The sequence below is a fragment of the Falco peregrinus genome, chromosome 2 (genome assembly GCF_023634155.1).
Source record: "Falco peregrinus isolate bFalPer1 chromosome 2, bFalPer1.pri, whole genome shotgun sequence".
Classification (NCBI taxonomy): domain Eukaryota; kingdom Metazoa; phylum Chordata; class Aves; order Falconiformes; family Falconidae; genus Falco; species Falco peregrinus.
Window position 1 is genome coordinate 5,936,077 of NC_073722.1, and position 13,610 is coordinate 5,949,686.

The following is a 13,610-nucleotide window of genomic DNA, read 5'->3' on the forward strand; positions in this document are numbered from 1 at the left end:
TTCCTATGGATTTTATTGGCTGCAGGTGATTGTGGGATACTGTGATGTAACAAAACATTGCAATTTCATTTTAAGACTCAGGTGGGGAGAGAGTATACACTGGTACTTTGGCTGCTTCTAGTCTTCCTGTTTCATAGCCATGATAAGTGCTTTTGATTATTTTTTTTTCAATTTTACCTCTGCTGACTTCCTAAAAGCATAGCAAATAGTTTAATTGAATTAGGCTAGTGATTTCTGATATGTACAAGCCCAGGCAACCCCCTAAATTATGTGGGGAAAATGTGCTTTGAGAAGATTTTCACCGCAGAGAGAAATATTTCCTAACAGTAGAAAGCATGAAAGGCAAAGTGTAGTTCAGATCGTGTTCCTTTTAGAAGGACTCTTTTGCTGGTTAGAAAAACTGCCTGGTACTTGTATAACATCAGTTTTGCAGTTTTCTCTTTGACACGCTGTCCGAGTCACTGTGACAACTGTGGCCTAAGAGCTGTTCACTTTATGGATGGGCAAATAATGTGATCACTAAAGATGCATGCTGAGGTCAGAGGTCAGCTGATGTTTGTTTAATTGAGTCCCTTGGCAGAAGCTGGAAAATCCTTAGCAGGTAAGGTTGTCATCCAGGGCACAAAAGAATACCGAAATAGGTGAAATAATTTGAGTCTGACCTTCCTGCATCTGGTGGAGCTTTAGGGTTTGATGCACAGTGACCACATTTGCAATTTCCTGAACCTAAATACGCTGCATGTATTCCTGTGCAACACTGTAGCACAAACTCAAGGTCCTAACGTGTAAGACAGCTACTACTGGTTTTGGTATTTTTAAATTATAATAAGCTAGATTCTACAGTGATTTAGCATTTTATTTTGTATCCAGTTAATGGAAAAAAAAAAAAAAGAAAAACAAGGTAAAACATGAAAGAGGACAAAGTCCCCCTAGTTTAAGAGAAAACAATTCTGTACCTGAACGAGATGACTGGCACAATTCATTGATGACCATGAACCCAGAACGGTGTGTCATTGCTGCTGATTGTGCAATGCAAGCTGGAAAGGAAACAGATATTCCTGGTTAAAAAGGTGGGAATATCCTGGTGTGCATGGAGTGCTGGTGGGTGCCAGGAACAGCAGAAGATCTTTAATGCATAGAAGGGGTTTAATGACTTCATGAGGCCACTGTACTTGAATCAGTCAAAGAACAGCAAGCAGAGGATTTAGAAAAACATGCTTAATTTTGCAAGAACAGCTTATTTACTGGACTTGTTTTATGGGCTAGGATAGATCATTACTTTCAGATTATCTATGAGGATTGCTAACAGAATTTCAGTGAAGTAGCCATCTCTTTATTTTCTGGAAAAGTTCATGTACACACAGAAAAAACCTGCTCATTTATTTACATGATTTCCCTCAAGAATACCCTAAAGCCTAAGGATGTTTTACCCAAGTGTATTCCATCTCAAAATTTAGTTTCACTAACATATAAATGTACTGTGTGCTATACCATCCAGGAGAAGATCAATATTGATAATTGTGGGGGAAAATTTTGGGTTTGTGCTGAGACTGTAGAGAGACAGTCTGTTTATTGGCTGAACAGAGACTTGCCATGCTTGGATTATATTACTTTACTGCAACATACTGTGTTAAAGAAGTGCAAAATATTATTATTGTTTTTCATGTGTCATGTATGTTAAGAATTTTGTATTGAAAGAGAAGTGAGTGTACTGGAGGCTGTCATAAAAAACTGGGGATGGCAATGGAAATTGTGGGTGTGTAAAGGCAAAATTCAGCAGCTTAGAGTAGACTTTTAGAAGTGAAAATGCTAGCTTAGGTACTTAGACTACGATGTTATCCTGCAGTGTATACAATATATTGACAAGACAGTAATATGTTACATTTGATATCTGTCGCTGAGTAGTATGGGAACCTATGTGCATTCTTATAGTTATCTTTATGGTAAAAGAATATAAAACTCTTTGCAAAAAGTAAGGCAAAAGTATTTTAATAGATCATAAAGGTCAGACTAAACTAATCTCCAACAACTTCTTAGCATAAGTAAAGCTACATATAAAAATGGGTTTGAAATTTTGCACTTATGGTCACATCCTCCCCTTGCGTAAGGCGGAATAGATTCCTTATGTCCAGTTGAGCTGGGACAATTTATAGCATCTGGCAGCTCAGTTATATACATTTGAATATATAGGTTCAGAGGGGAATATTATTTTAAAAATATGCAAAATGCTGTTTTCAAAGAAAAGGAAACAAAAGTTACGTGTTACAAAAAAACTTAGACATGCCTCAGTTTCAGTTTTAGCATGAGCCTTAGAAACCTGGCCTATATTCCTTAAGCAGTTTTCAACCGCAGGCCAGCTTTCAAGGGGAACACCCTGCTCCCCGTGGGGAAGGATTTATGATTTTATTCAGGATGTATGAAATGCGATGATTTTGGCTGGATTTCAGGGAACAAAAGAGGGGGGCAGAGCCTACATTCATTTACACCCCTTTCGGTCTGCTTGTTGTCAATGAAGTTTTAATGACAATGCACAAAGGCAGAATGTGAGCTACAGAATGGGGACGGGTGCTTTGTAAGAATGGCCAAAAAAAAAATAATAAATTGCTGACCCTTCTGTGAGCAGAAGCTGCTGGTGCTGGCAGAGCTCTGAAAAACAAGGCTGCAGCAGAAAACAACAGCAGCAGATTCAGAGAGCCCCTTTAGGGACCTTTCTTCCAGATGCTGAATTCTTGTTCTCTCTGACCTACTGAAATGATCTGCTATAACACAGTGTGAACTTGGTCTTTGGGAATAGAAGAAATCAGCCGTGTTTCCAAAATTCATGTATGTGCAGACAAATAAGCATATTCCTGGAATATGCAGGAACTTTTCATCCCCTGAGCTGCCCGAATGGACATTTATGCATCTTGAGAGAAGCTGTTTGAAACAGCTTTTTCAAAACCTAAGAAAAGTGCATGGCATCCAGTCGGCTGAAGGAAATGCTTCCCACTGTTCCTTCTCGCTGATAGTTTAATGTTATCTAACACATGGTAATTTTTGTTTAATGAAAGCGGTGTGTGGGGGGAGAATCGCTATCTAAAATAAGCAGTTTCTGAGCCAGATCCCTGGCTCTCATCCATTGCCTCTGCACCACTGGTGCATGAGGGAATTCCTCGGTACCGCTGAGCTGCAGGAGCCTGGCCCCTGCAGCACCCTCTCGCTCTGCTTTTCACGGGGGGAGCACGCCTGGGACGTAGCTGAGGCTAGGCAGGGGGGATGCTTAAACCATTTGTGAACTCTGGCAAGCCCCAGCTGTTGAAACAGCCCTTGGGAAGATGCTGCAGCTGAACGCAATTTTGAACAGTCTGAAGCAGCTCCGTGCTGCTGAGTGGGGTCCCAGCAGGCCCCCACGTGGGATGGAGAGTCCTCAGACTCTCGCAGATTCTTGTTGCTGAGCTCGGATCTTGCTGCAGGAAGGTGCTGACTGAGGATCTGCACCCAGATATTCCATCGATAGCTTCAAAAAAGAGAGACAGACTTTGCTGGATGTGAGTGAAGAACCCTGCCTATCATCTAAACACATCGGTATTTTGTAAGCAAAGCAACAACTTAATAATACACTCAAAATAACAGGTATTGCCTGGGAGGCTGAAAGTGAGAACTGAACTAGTAAGCTGTGTTCCACCTGGGATCCGTGAGAGCCTTGAGGTCATTGACAAAGATGTCTTGACTTGAAACTGTAAACTTTCTTTGGGATATGCTCTGCACTTGAATAATCAAGTATGGAATGATTTATTGACGTTTTATGCAGATAGAAGAATCAGTCTAAAGGGAGACAAATACACTATTGAAATAGGTTTCTTTTTGATGGAAATAAGAATCAAATGCTTGGCTTGTTTCATATCATGATGTAGCTTGCAACCATCTACATGTCCTTAGTGAGAAAGGGTTCATACCCACTACAGATTCATAGTGTTAGCTATCAAATTTTTCACATCGTATCCAACACATGCACATTGTGGCCTTCATTACTGCTCAACGAAAGCTTTCGCAGCCTCAAATTAATTAAAAAGCAGCAGCAGTGCAGCAGCGTGCCCATATGAAACCAGAAAATCACTGCTAGAATTGTTAGTCACAACAAATTAAAAGTCTGACAGTCTCACCGCACTAAGCTGCTCATGTCTTTCTTCCTTTTTGTGTACTAATATTCCTAAATACGTAGTGGAATATTAAAATGTAATTACAAGGTAGATACTTGACTAGAAAACTTTCCCTCACCTGTAATATACAGGTCTAGCTGCTTTGTTAATATTGCCATTCAGGTACAATTGAAAATCAACAGAGAAAGTTATTCCAGAACCTGCACGAGAAGGTCACAAACTCCCTTTGAAAGCACTGATACTTCCTTTTGTTCGCTCTTATGTATCTGATTACAAATTACTAAATCCTCCTGCTATTTGAGAACTTTTAGATTCTAATCAGTACTTTGATGAATGTACAGCACAATAATGCAGATGAGTGATGTCACCCTTTATGCATACAGCAGCGTGCATGGACGAAAATGCGGAGAAACCATTCAAAAGTACCGGGACCTTTGTGATCTAGGAGCTTCCTTTGTAATCAATCCTGACTGTAAATTGTTGCCTAATGACTAGACATTGTTAAAATGTCTAATTAAACATTTTGAAAAATCACATAAATAGAAAATGTTCTTCTTAACATGTGGAGAGTTGCCTTCATGTTGATAAATCAGAGTAAAAATCTGGAATAAGGGAATGTTTCATAAATTGACTTGAAAAACCAAGATGCAAACATGAGTAAGTTTCAGCAATGTCAGCAAATTACAGATCTTTTCTTTAGCATTTAGGAACTAGGTAATTTCCTAACGCTTTGTGCTACAGTAAAGGAGACTTTTTACTAAATGAAGTAAGAGGTAAACTTTGTCGCCTTTTTTCATGTAATGAAATGTAATGTAATGAAAGGAAAACAATGTAGCCAGGTGTTAGTAAATAAGCAAAAAATTCTTAAAAGGTGGGGTGCTTTCATAAAATATGATGAAACCAAGCCATTGAAGTAAAACTTGTTAGTATAATAAATATCATGCTGTGGCTTTTTCATTGTGCTGCAGAAGACATGGTCCTGACACATTCTTTTAGTCTGAGACACTTATATTGAGTATTTTTATTGGGTATGAAAACCCCATAGGACTATTCTTTCAAGTGAAAACTGTGCTGAAGAGATTTGGGGATGGTACTATGAATTTACAAAGGGGTAGGAATGCAGAAATCTGCCTCTCTGATACCTATTCAACACCAGCTGAAGTCACAGAACGGATAATGCCTGTCGATTTTTATATAGCCATTGTATTTCTTTGCCTGCGTGGTTTTGTATTATAAAGTCAATATTCTTTTAATGTGGATTATGAAGGAGTGACCTTGCCTTATTCTGGGACACACATCACTAAATTAGGGTAACTGGAGAATTTCTTGTAGAGAGGACTTTCCCGCCACCTCACCCTGTGTGTGGCTAGTTGTGTGTTTTGTTCTGAGGCTACCCATGAAACGGTAACAAGAAAAAGAAGTGTAACCAAAGCATACGTTCCTATGTGGTGCAAAGAAAAGGGCTCTCCACAGAGGTGCTGCAAACTGAAAGCAGCTACCTTTTAGTAACTTTCCTCCTTTTCTCTGCCAGGGGCTGCTGACACTCCCAGCCCTTTAGGCTGGAGCATCTGAAGTGTGGGAAAAAGACTTTTCCTGGAGAAGTTGAGTATCTTAGATGTACCTCCTCCGTCTTAGGTAACCAGTGCTACTTATTGTTCATCAATGTGGTTGAGCAATCTGCTGTGATTGTATCAAACTGGTGATTGAAATAACATAAAAATACTAAACCACTTGTATTTTTGTCACCAGAACTGAGCAGATATTCTATGATACTAGCTGTGATCATAGTTATACATTCAGTGTAGTTTGTTTTGAATTCAAGTACTAGAAAACAACTTCTGTGTTCTTGTAAATTTAACCTCTATACCTTTTTTTTTTCCTATCCTGTTCTTTCTCAGTGTGTATATTTAGATTTATACAACCCCAATTGTCTGTGCTGTTTTGTCTGGGAAGCTCATTATACAAACCTAATGCTTTTCCCAGCTGCAAATAGGTTCTCCTTGCAATGTGTCACTTTCATTATCGCGGGGTGCTGTCTTTTCAACACTTAAGCATGTCATGTCACCACATGATTAACATGTGAAGCAGTAGTACACTGCTTTAAGCAGTCAAAGTCAGGATTACTTAGGTACTTGGCTCCCTTGTTGATTGTAATATGGGAAGTCAGTACCCTCTAACTGGGCAAATTTTTTTCAAGTGAGCTTGAAATAAACACGGGTAGTAACACTATCAGTTCCTTTCATTCCCACTCCTTTCTCTTCTTCCATCATGTCTAATACATCTGATGCACTTCAAAAGATCCTGGGCATAAGATAAGCTGTAAGAAGTCTCCAGTTATTTCTGAAGAGATCAGGGAATCTGAAACACTGGAAGGGGTCACCTTGAATCTGTACAAGTATGAAAAAGGCAGGCATGCTAGCCCAGATGGTCTATCTTTATACTTTTTATGCCATAAAGAAGGGCATTAATGCTGCTTGGAAGGATGGGTTTTTATGATCAAGAGCAGAAGAAAAGAATTTAGAATTGTTTGAGTGCTTAGCCATTTATATTTACAGTAATTGCTTCTGGAAAAAAAAAAAAGTCCTTTTCCTGCCAACATGTAGGAAAAATAGAGGCTGATTGAATTAAGTCTGGGAACCAGTTTGATTAGAAATTGAAACAAATCTCCTAGGACTCTAGGAACCTAGTTCATTTGTGGCATTCTTTCCATAGTCTAATGGGCAATAATGCTTGATACTGAACGATAAGAAATGCTAGTTTCAGAAAACAGCTGTTGTGGGTTTGGTAGTTTGGAACCACATTCTGAGAGCTGAATGTAAACCATAAATATGTGGAAACCCAGGCAAGTCAGATTGTTCCTCCAGATATGATTTGCACCAATGGTCATTATTTAAAAAAAAAAAAAAAAAAAGCCACTAGAATTACACCTTCCAGTTTTGGAAAGAAAATCAGGACTACCATTATTCTAGCAAGTGATACTGTATAAAATATCTATAAAATGTGACAGCGTGTGTATACTATGTGACTTTTAATAGGTACTTGGAGGTACTACGTATCAGCATTTTGGTATTTACTGTACACTGAACTGTGCCATTTTGCTGGGATGGTGCAAGTACTGGTTCAGAATCTGATGAAAACGTTTCTGTTCTATACTCTTGTTAACATAACTCAGGCCTTCAAACACCTGAAAAATCGTGACCCCACTTTTTAAGTTTTCCAGCACTCATTAAAACTTGTAAGGGATGTTTGGCTATTTGTGCCTTGCAGGGCTTGGAGCCCTTTGCCTTTAGGATTCATTCCCAGTGCAAACTTAAAAATTAGTTTCTTGAGGCACTTAGTGGTCCGCAACTGGTGAGCTGAGAGCAACAAAATCCTTTGTTCACTAGACAGAGTTGCGTGCTTTGTTTCTGTACTTTCTCACTCCTGTTACTACCACTCATCACAATTAAATTAGGTCAAAAATCCTTGGGCCATCCCTAATGTAACCTGCAGCTCGGAGCCTTGTGTATTGCAATCCCAGAATGGAGGCTGCGAGGGTGGGGGTAAAGGTTTCCCAGCCTACCAAACTATTGTCATTCCTAGGTCTCGTGATACCCTACACAGAGGCAAATATAAACAATAGGTCTAAATAGCAACCTAAGAGTATGATTTCTCGTGGTTTTGCCTATTTTGCAAGTCATGGACAAAACCAGGAAAGTCACACGTGGAATCACTGCATTAAATGTTGGTGGAAGTATGCAAACACTCAAGCAAAGAAGAATATTTATGGTCCATTTATGAAACTCAGCCTAGGAAAGGAGTTTCTCCTCCACCAGTCTTAGAAATGAGCTCTGTGTTTTTGCATATTTTTAAATAGAAAAGTGAAAGTTTCCATATGTTGGTGATTATAGAGACTGTCTTTTTAGAAAGAAGTTGTGTAATAGCAAATATATTTCACAGGTAGCTCTGTTTTCCAGGTAGCTCTTTGAAAATGACAAATTAACAATGATTATAGTTTTATATAATGTATAATTATCTATTATTTACAGGATAAAGAATGACTAGTGAAAGTAGAGGTCATGCCATAACATGCAGTACATGAAGCACTAGAGAATATTTTTTTATGTGGCCACTTCTTTCATCCTTCGGAAATTGTGGGAAAATGTTTCTAAAATACAGCCTTGCTAGGCATTATATTTCAAACTGAATTTCATGAAGCAGACACCACAACAACTAATTAACATTGACTTAATTTTAAAGACCTTAAAATGCCTTTTTTTTTTTTTTTTGGTATCAGTTAATCATAGTCAAGTCTTGTTGAATGCAATTGTTATTGGATTATTTTTGTGGCTTTTGACATATTATAGAATATATGTCAGAACTGAAAAATGTAAATTCAGCCTGCATCTTGGAAAACAGGTTTTCACCAAATTCAGTATGCAATGGAATGATATTTGATAATTTTGCAATAATTGCAAAATGCAATTATTCAGTTAAAAATGTGTAAAGAATTGTATGCGTAAGGTGTGCAGTAGCAATTTGCATACAAAAACTTTGTGGAAATAGAAATAAGAAAAAACCCATGTGGTATAAACTGGAAGTCTAATGTATAGAAACTGTATGTGTAGTCCTGAAAAAACATTTTATAACCTGGCTTCCTTAGAGCAAATTCATCCTATGATACTAGGATGATATACTGAAGACAGGTCCATCTTCTGCCTTAGCAACACAAAACTTTTACAAAAAAGAGGTAATCTGAAGCATTTGAATTATAAATGCTTACCGATCATTGAATTTAAAAACATAAAATTTATTAATTATATTCAAGAAGTAGATGCAATAAAAAGTTGATGAGTTAGCAGGTTCAGGTGAAATGTTATATGACACTTATCAAACATTTTTGTGACACAAATTTGTGGATCAGGAGAGGGATAGGGGGAAGCTGGTGATCTGTAGCTGATATTTCAATACCTTCTTGTACATTTTCTGTGGTTTCTGTTTGGTTTGGTTGTGTGTTTGATTAGATCTGCTGGATGGCTTCACGCTTACTTGGACACTGTGCCCAGTGCATTCTTGCGTGCACTTGATGATATTATGGTTGTTGGTGAAAACCTGTAGAATATCCCACTTACCTAAATGAACCCAAATTATTTTTAATGGGTTTTGAGGACACAATTTCAGTCTCGGGCTTAGGAAAAAGAAAGGATTCATTTACCACTGGAGAAGACTGAGGAGGAAGGAAGGAAGCTGGGAAAGGGAAGGACAAGGAGGCAGTGGAAAGACAGGCAAGAGCAAGTGAGAGAAAGCATCAGGTGTAAAGGTATGAAAGACTGAGGCGAGTATAAATGGAGCATAAAAATGCAGTCAGACATATTATTTTTCTTTGCTTTAAATACTCTGTAAGCAGAGCAGTCAACAGGCAGACAATTATATCACCAAGCACTTTAGATTACATTAGGGTGCAAGGCAAGCTTTGCTGTCCGTGGTATATGATATCATTTGAACCCCCTGAAAGGATAAATGGTATAATTTGCGAGGTGACTCATACAGGGAAGCAGATAATCACTGGTGTGCCATAATACAAGTGAGAAAAAGACAAAATAACAGTCAAGGAGCGGTTATGGTAAACATCGTGTTCCTTTTATCTTCTGATATTGTTTATCATGATAGTATTATCATTATTATTTGCTAACATTATGGTATCACCTAGTGAGAAAAATTCAAGGCTTGGAGCCAGAATCCTAGACAAAACAGCCTAATGCTTATGGCAGTTCCTTCCTTTGTTGGTTATTAAACTGTTTCTGTGAATGAAAATAATAACAACAAGGAGAAATGTACACCATGCTGTGACCAATTTCCTGCCACACCATGAGTGATGCACGTAACTGCCTTGTGCAGCTGTAGTGATGCTCTTGCATGGGGGGAGCCTGAATGGGGACCTTAAGAGTGTGGCTGGAGTGACCTGAATTGTGCTGCTAACACTGAGAAGAAAGATGCCTACTTTAGTTCTTCGGACTACAGAGCAGCCAGCATACTGAAAAACTGAAAATACAAGACAATAGGTCTGACAGAGCTGGGTGGCATTCAGACTCGGTATTGATTTGCTGTGGAGATATCAGTTTTATGGTGAAGTTAAAAACTTCCTAGCTTACCAGCTGTATGTACATTTTCCTGCCTTTTCTCTTCCTGTTTTTTTATTTATTAAATTACACTCAAGGGCACCAGAGCAAACCCCTGATTAAAATGAAATGCCCTGTTTTTTCCGATAAATGAATAATAATTTTTTAAAGGGCTATCATCTGCAGTTTTATGCAGAGCCTCAAGCTATGCTACGCGTCATGCTATGCGTCATGTTTTTCTAAAACCCTTTTGTTAATACTTTTTTGTAGGCAGACTTGAGAACTCCAAGAATAAGCTAACGTTACAGCAGTAAAAATGCTTCTTGAAAAGGACAGATATAAGGAACATTTCTACTGGGGATTACATTTGGTCATATTTTTTCTGTTAGATCATGCTTCTGTGGGGTTCCTAGACTCTTACTGGAAGATCCTGCTGGCTCTTGGACTGTGGTGTAGAATGTCCCTTACGTTCATTAGTAGCTTATATTGGAAGCAGAGGGCTTCTGAGCTTTTCAGCTGTAGTTCAACAACATTAGTCTTAGGCAGAAAAGTGAAAATTTATTTACTGAAAGTAAAATATTTGTTTTGGCTAGAATGCAATTTTTGGCACTACTACTGACACATTTTAGGCCAAATTTTGGTAGTAGGCTAGTAAGCCTGTGATTACAAACACAGGCGAATTTCATAAAAGTTCAGTCCAATCTCATCCCTCTTGGTGTAAATTCAAAGTATTGTGTTGAAATCTCTTGCCATCTGACTAAACTTCTGGTTTCTAGGGTCTGCCAGTGTACACAGCACACTGTATTTGGTGTTACCAGCCCAGAGCAGGTGTAGATTTAGATTTTCTCATTATCATAGAAAGTAAGAGAAAGTAGCCAACCCACTTTGTAATTAACTATGAGTGTGATGACAACCTAGCAATCCTAAGCAGGTGATGTAAACTCATGGTACTGATGTGACAATTATCTGGTTTAGTAATAATGATTAACTGTAACAGCAACAAAAAATAACGCAAAAATAACCTCCTGAGGAAAGTGAGTATTACTGTCCCTTTTATGCAGACAAACTGAATCCAAGAGGTTAAACAGCTTGTCTAGCACTTCCATGTAAGATGGAAAGGAAACCTGTGTAGACAAACGATGAATTATACATAGCTTTACTTGTGACTTTTAGATCAAACTTTGCTGTACTTATACTTCAAAGCTTGTGGAAGTTATCCAACCAAGACGGAGTCCTTCCCTTCCCTACAAAATGAAAGTCCTTTATGTGCTACACAGGAGATTAGTCTAGTGAAGAACCTTTGGTTCATTGCACTCGGATTATTTTTTTTTTTCTGCTTGTATGTAATGGGATGTCTTTTCCCGTTGTTTTCTACTTGGCCACCATCTTCGTGCTTCCTTTTCCAAGAGGACAGCTGTTAGCAAGAGCTATACAGTTCCTGTAACGGTTGCCCTTACATCTGGCCTTTGTCAGCTCAGAAAAGACAGTGATCCTAAGTTTGGACCCCCTAAGAGTTAGTCTTCATGTTTTCCAGGAGGCAGTAAATGCTGGTATCTCACACAGTGGTCACCTGCTAAGTGGTGTGACTACCTGGGGATGCTGGGCTGTGCAAAGCTTTTGTCACTGCAGAGCTGGCACTCTCATCCAGAGAATCAACACAAATTTTACTCGCTCCAGAGTTTTACCTCTCTTTTGAGTGTCCCAGCCCTTGGATCAGAATTTCCAATTTAGATACCCTAAATTGAGATACTGAGAACAGGAGCTAGATACTTAAGCTTAGTAGAATAAACTTGCTGTGGAGGCTCTGAGCATGCTGCACTAATGCCAAGCGCCCCAATGCAGGTATCTCCAGCTCAGTGGTAGGTATCTGGATTTAGCAGCTAAGCCGAAGAGTTTTGGTTTACACTTTTGGACCTGGCCTGTTCTTTTAGATGTCAGAAATTATTTAAGCAGCTATTAGGTCTGCAACAAATTGCAGTGGAAAGATCAACAGAGCATGGAGAAGCTCTGTTTACAAGGTACCAGGGACCACTTGCATAACAAACCTGTCAATGATTTATAAAGTGTACAGACACGGTACCGCAGAAAGTCTCACTCAAAACATTTGGTTACTCATTACCACATTGTTTGAGTGATCTTCTCATCTTACTGGATGTTCTGGACAGCAAGAAGGCCTGCCCATCTCCTTAGCAGCTGATGATCCTTGGACAACTTTGTTGCCCTCTCTGTAAATTAATGTCAGCTTTCCTACAGAAGTGTAGGACTGCCTACTGAAGTACAATGCCTGTTTTATTTGAATGTTCTCTGGGAAACAGTTTAGAGAGCATCCATATCAAACAATTTCTGCACTGCAGTATTTGTACCTCAAAGAGTTAGGTCAAGGGGTTTGGATCAAAGCCTAGCTGAGGGTGCATACATCATGGGGCCCAGGGAGAGAAGCATTAAATTTCTTGCTTAAAATTGGCTGTTAAATGCAAATGCATCATCCTTTGTGTTATATAAAATCCAAGCTGAGTGTTCTGTATTTTCTTGAGGCAGCAAACTGTTGAACAGACTCCCCTTCATTTCAAGGTCTTTCGATCAGGCTCTTGATGAATTCATTAAACTATATATTCATTATAGGTGATGAAAAGTATATAACCTTTCCGGGAGGGAAGTGGTCTGCTCCATAAATAAATCTAGCCCTGTAAATTGAAGATGTGCTAGAATGAAATACCTGGATCCAATAGTGCTGTAACTTGAGCAAGGCAAGTGTTTGTAATGGTAGCTTTGGGAAGGAGGCCACTCGCAGTGGAATGGATGAACCTTACAAAGTGCCCTGATGGTCTAAAAATCCAGGCTGCCCTGCACTGGGGAAGAAGTAAATACCAGAGTCAAGGTTCCTCAGGGAGGAAGCCCTGCCAGACTTTCTCTTTTGCTATATATTGAGCTTCTGTCTGAGCATGATCTGAGATCAAAAACACTGCAGTACTACACTAACAAAGAGGCCTGACAAGTAGGAAAGCTTGGGATTACATTCTGAGAGGTCATCTCTTGTGATCTGTGTCCTTTAGGAGACCAGAGGACAGGTACTCATGGAACACTCTCCCTGGTTACTTGCTGTATTTAATACTGAGTCCATTGCTTTTTGTATTGTTTGGAGTTCCTCATGACTATGAAAACTGGTTCCAGCATTGGAAGGACTGTAGTAGTCGAAGGAAGAATTAATGAGTCAGTGAGTTCCACATAGCTATGTTGGTCAGAAACGTAGAAAAGTGCATGGTCTTTCTGACTGTTTTTTTCAGGCCACCTGCTATCAGTTGGCAACTAAGTACTTAACCAGATCCATATCCACGGATGGCAGGTGAGAAATAGCAGACGTGCCTCTATGCAA

The 13,610-nt window shown here is 39.1% G+C and overlaps 1 long non-coding RNA gene across 5 annotated transcripts in view; it reads left to right on the top strand.

The window, feature by feature from the left end:
- The window catches only part of LOC114010328 (uncharacterized), a 256,726-nt gene that overhangs the window by 176,347 nt on the left and 66,769 nt on the right, over positions 1-13,610 (top strand). Inside the window, exon 4 of one of the 5 annotated variants that reach the window (XR_008745765.1) lies at positions 5,671-5,774. The exons of the other annotated variants lie outside the window; for them this stretch is intronic. This is a non-coding gene — a long non-coding RNA (uncharacterized LOC114010328). The remainder of the gene's footprint in view (positions 1-5,670; positions 5,775-13,610) is intronic. 5 annotated transcript variants of the gene reach the window in all.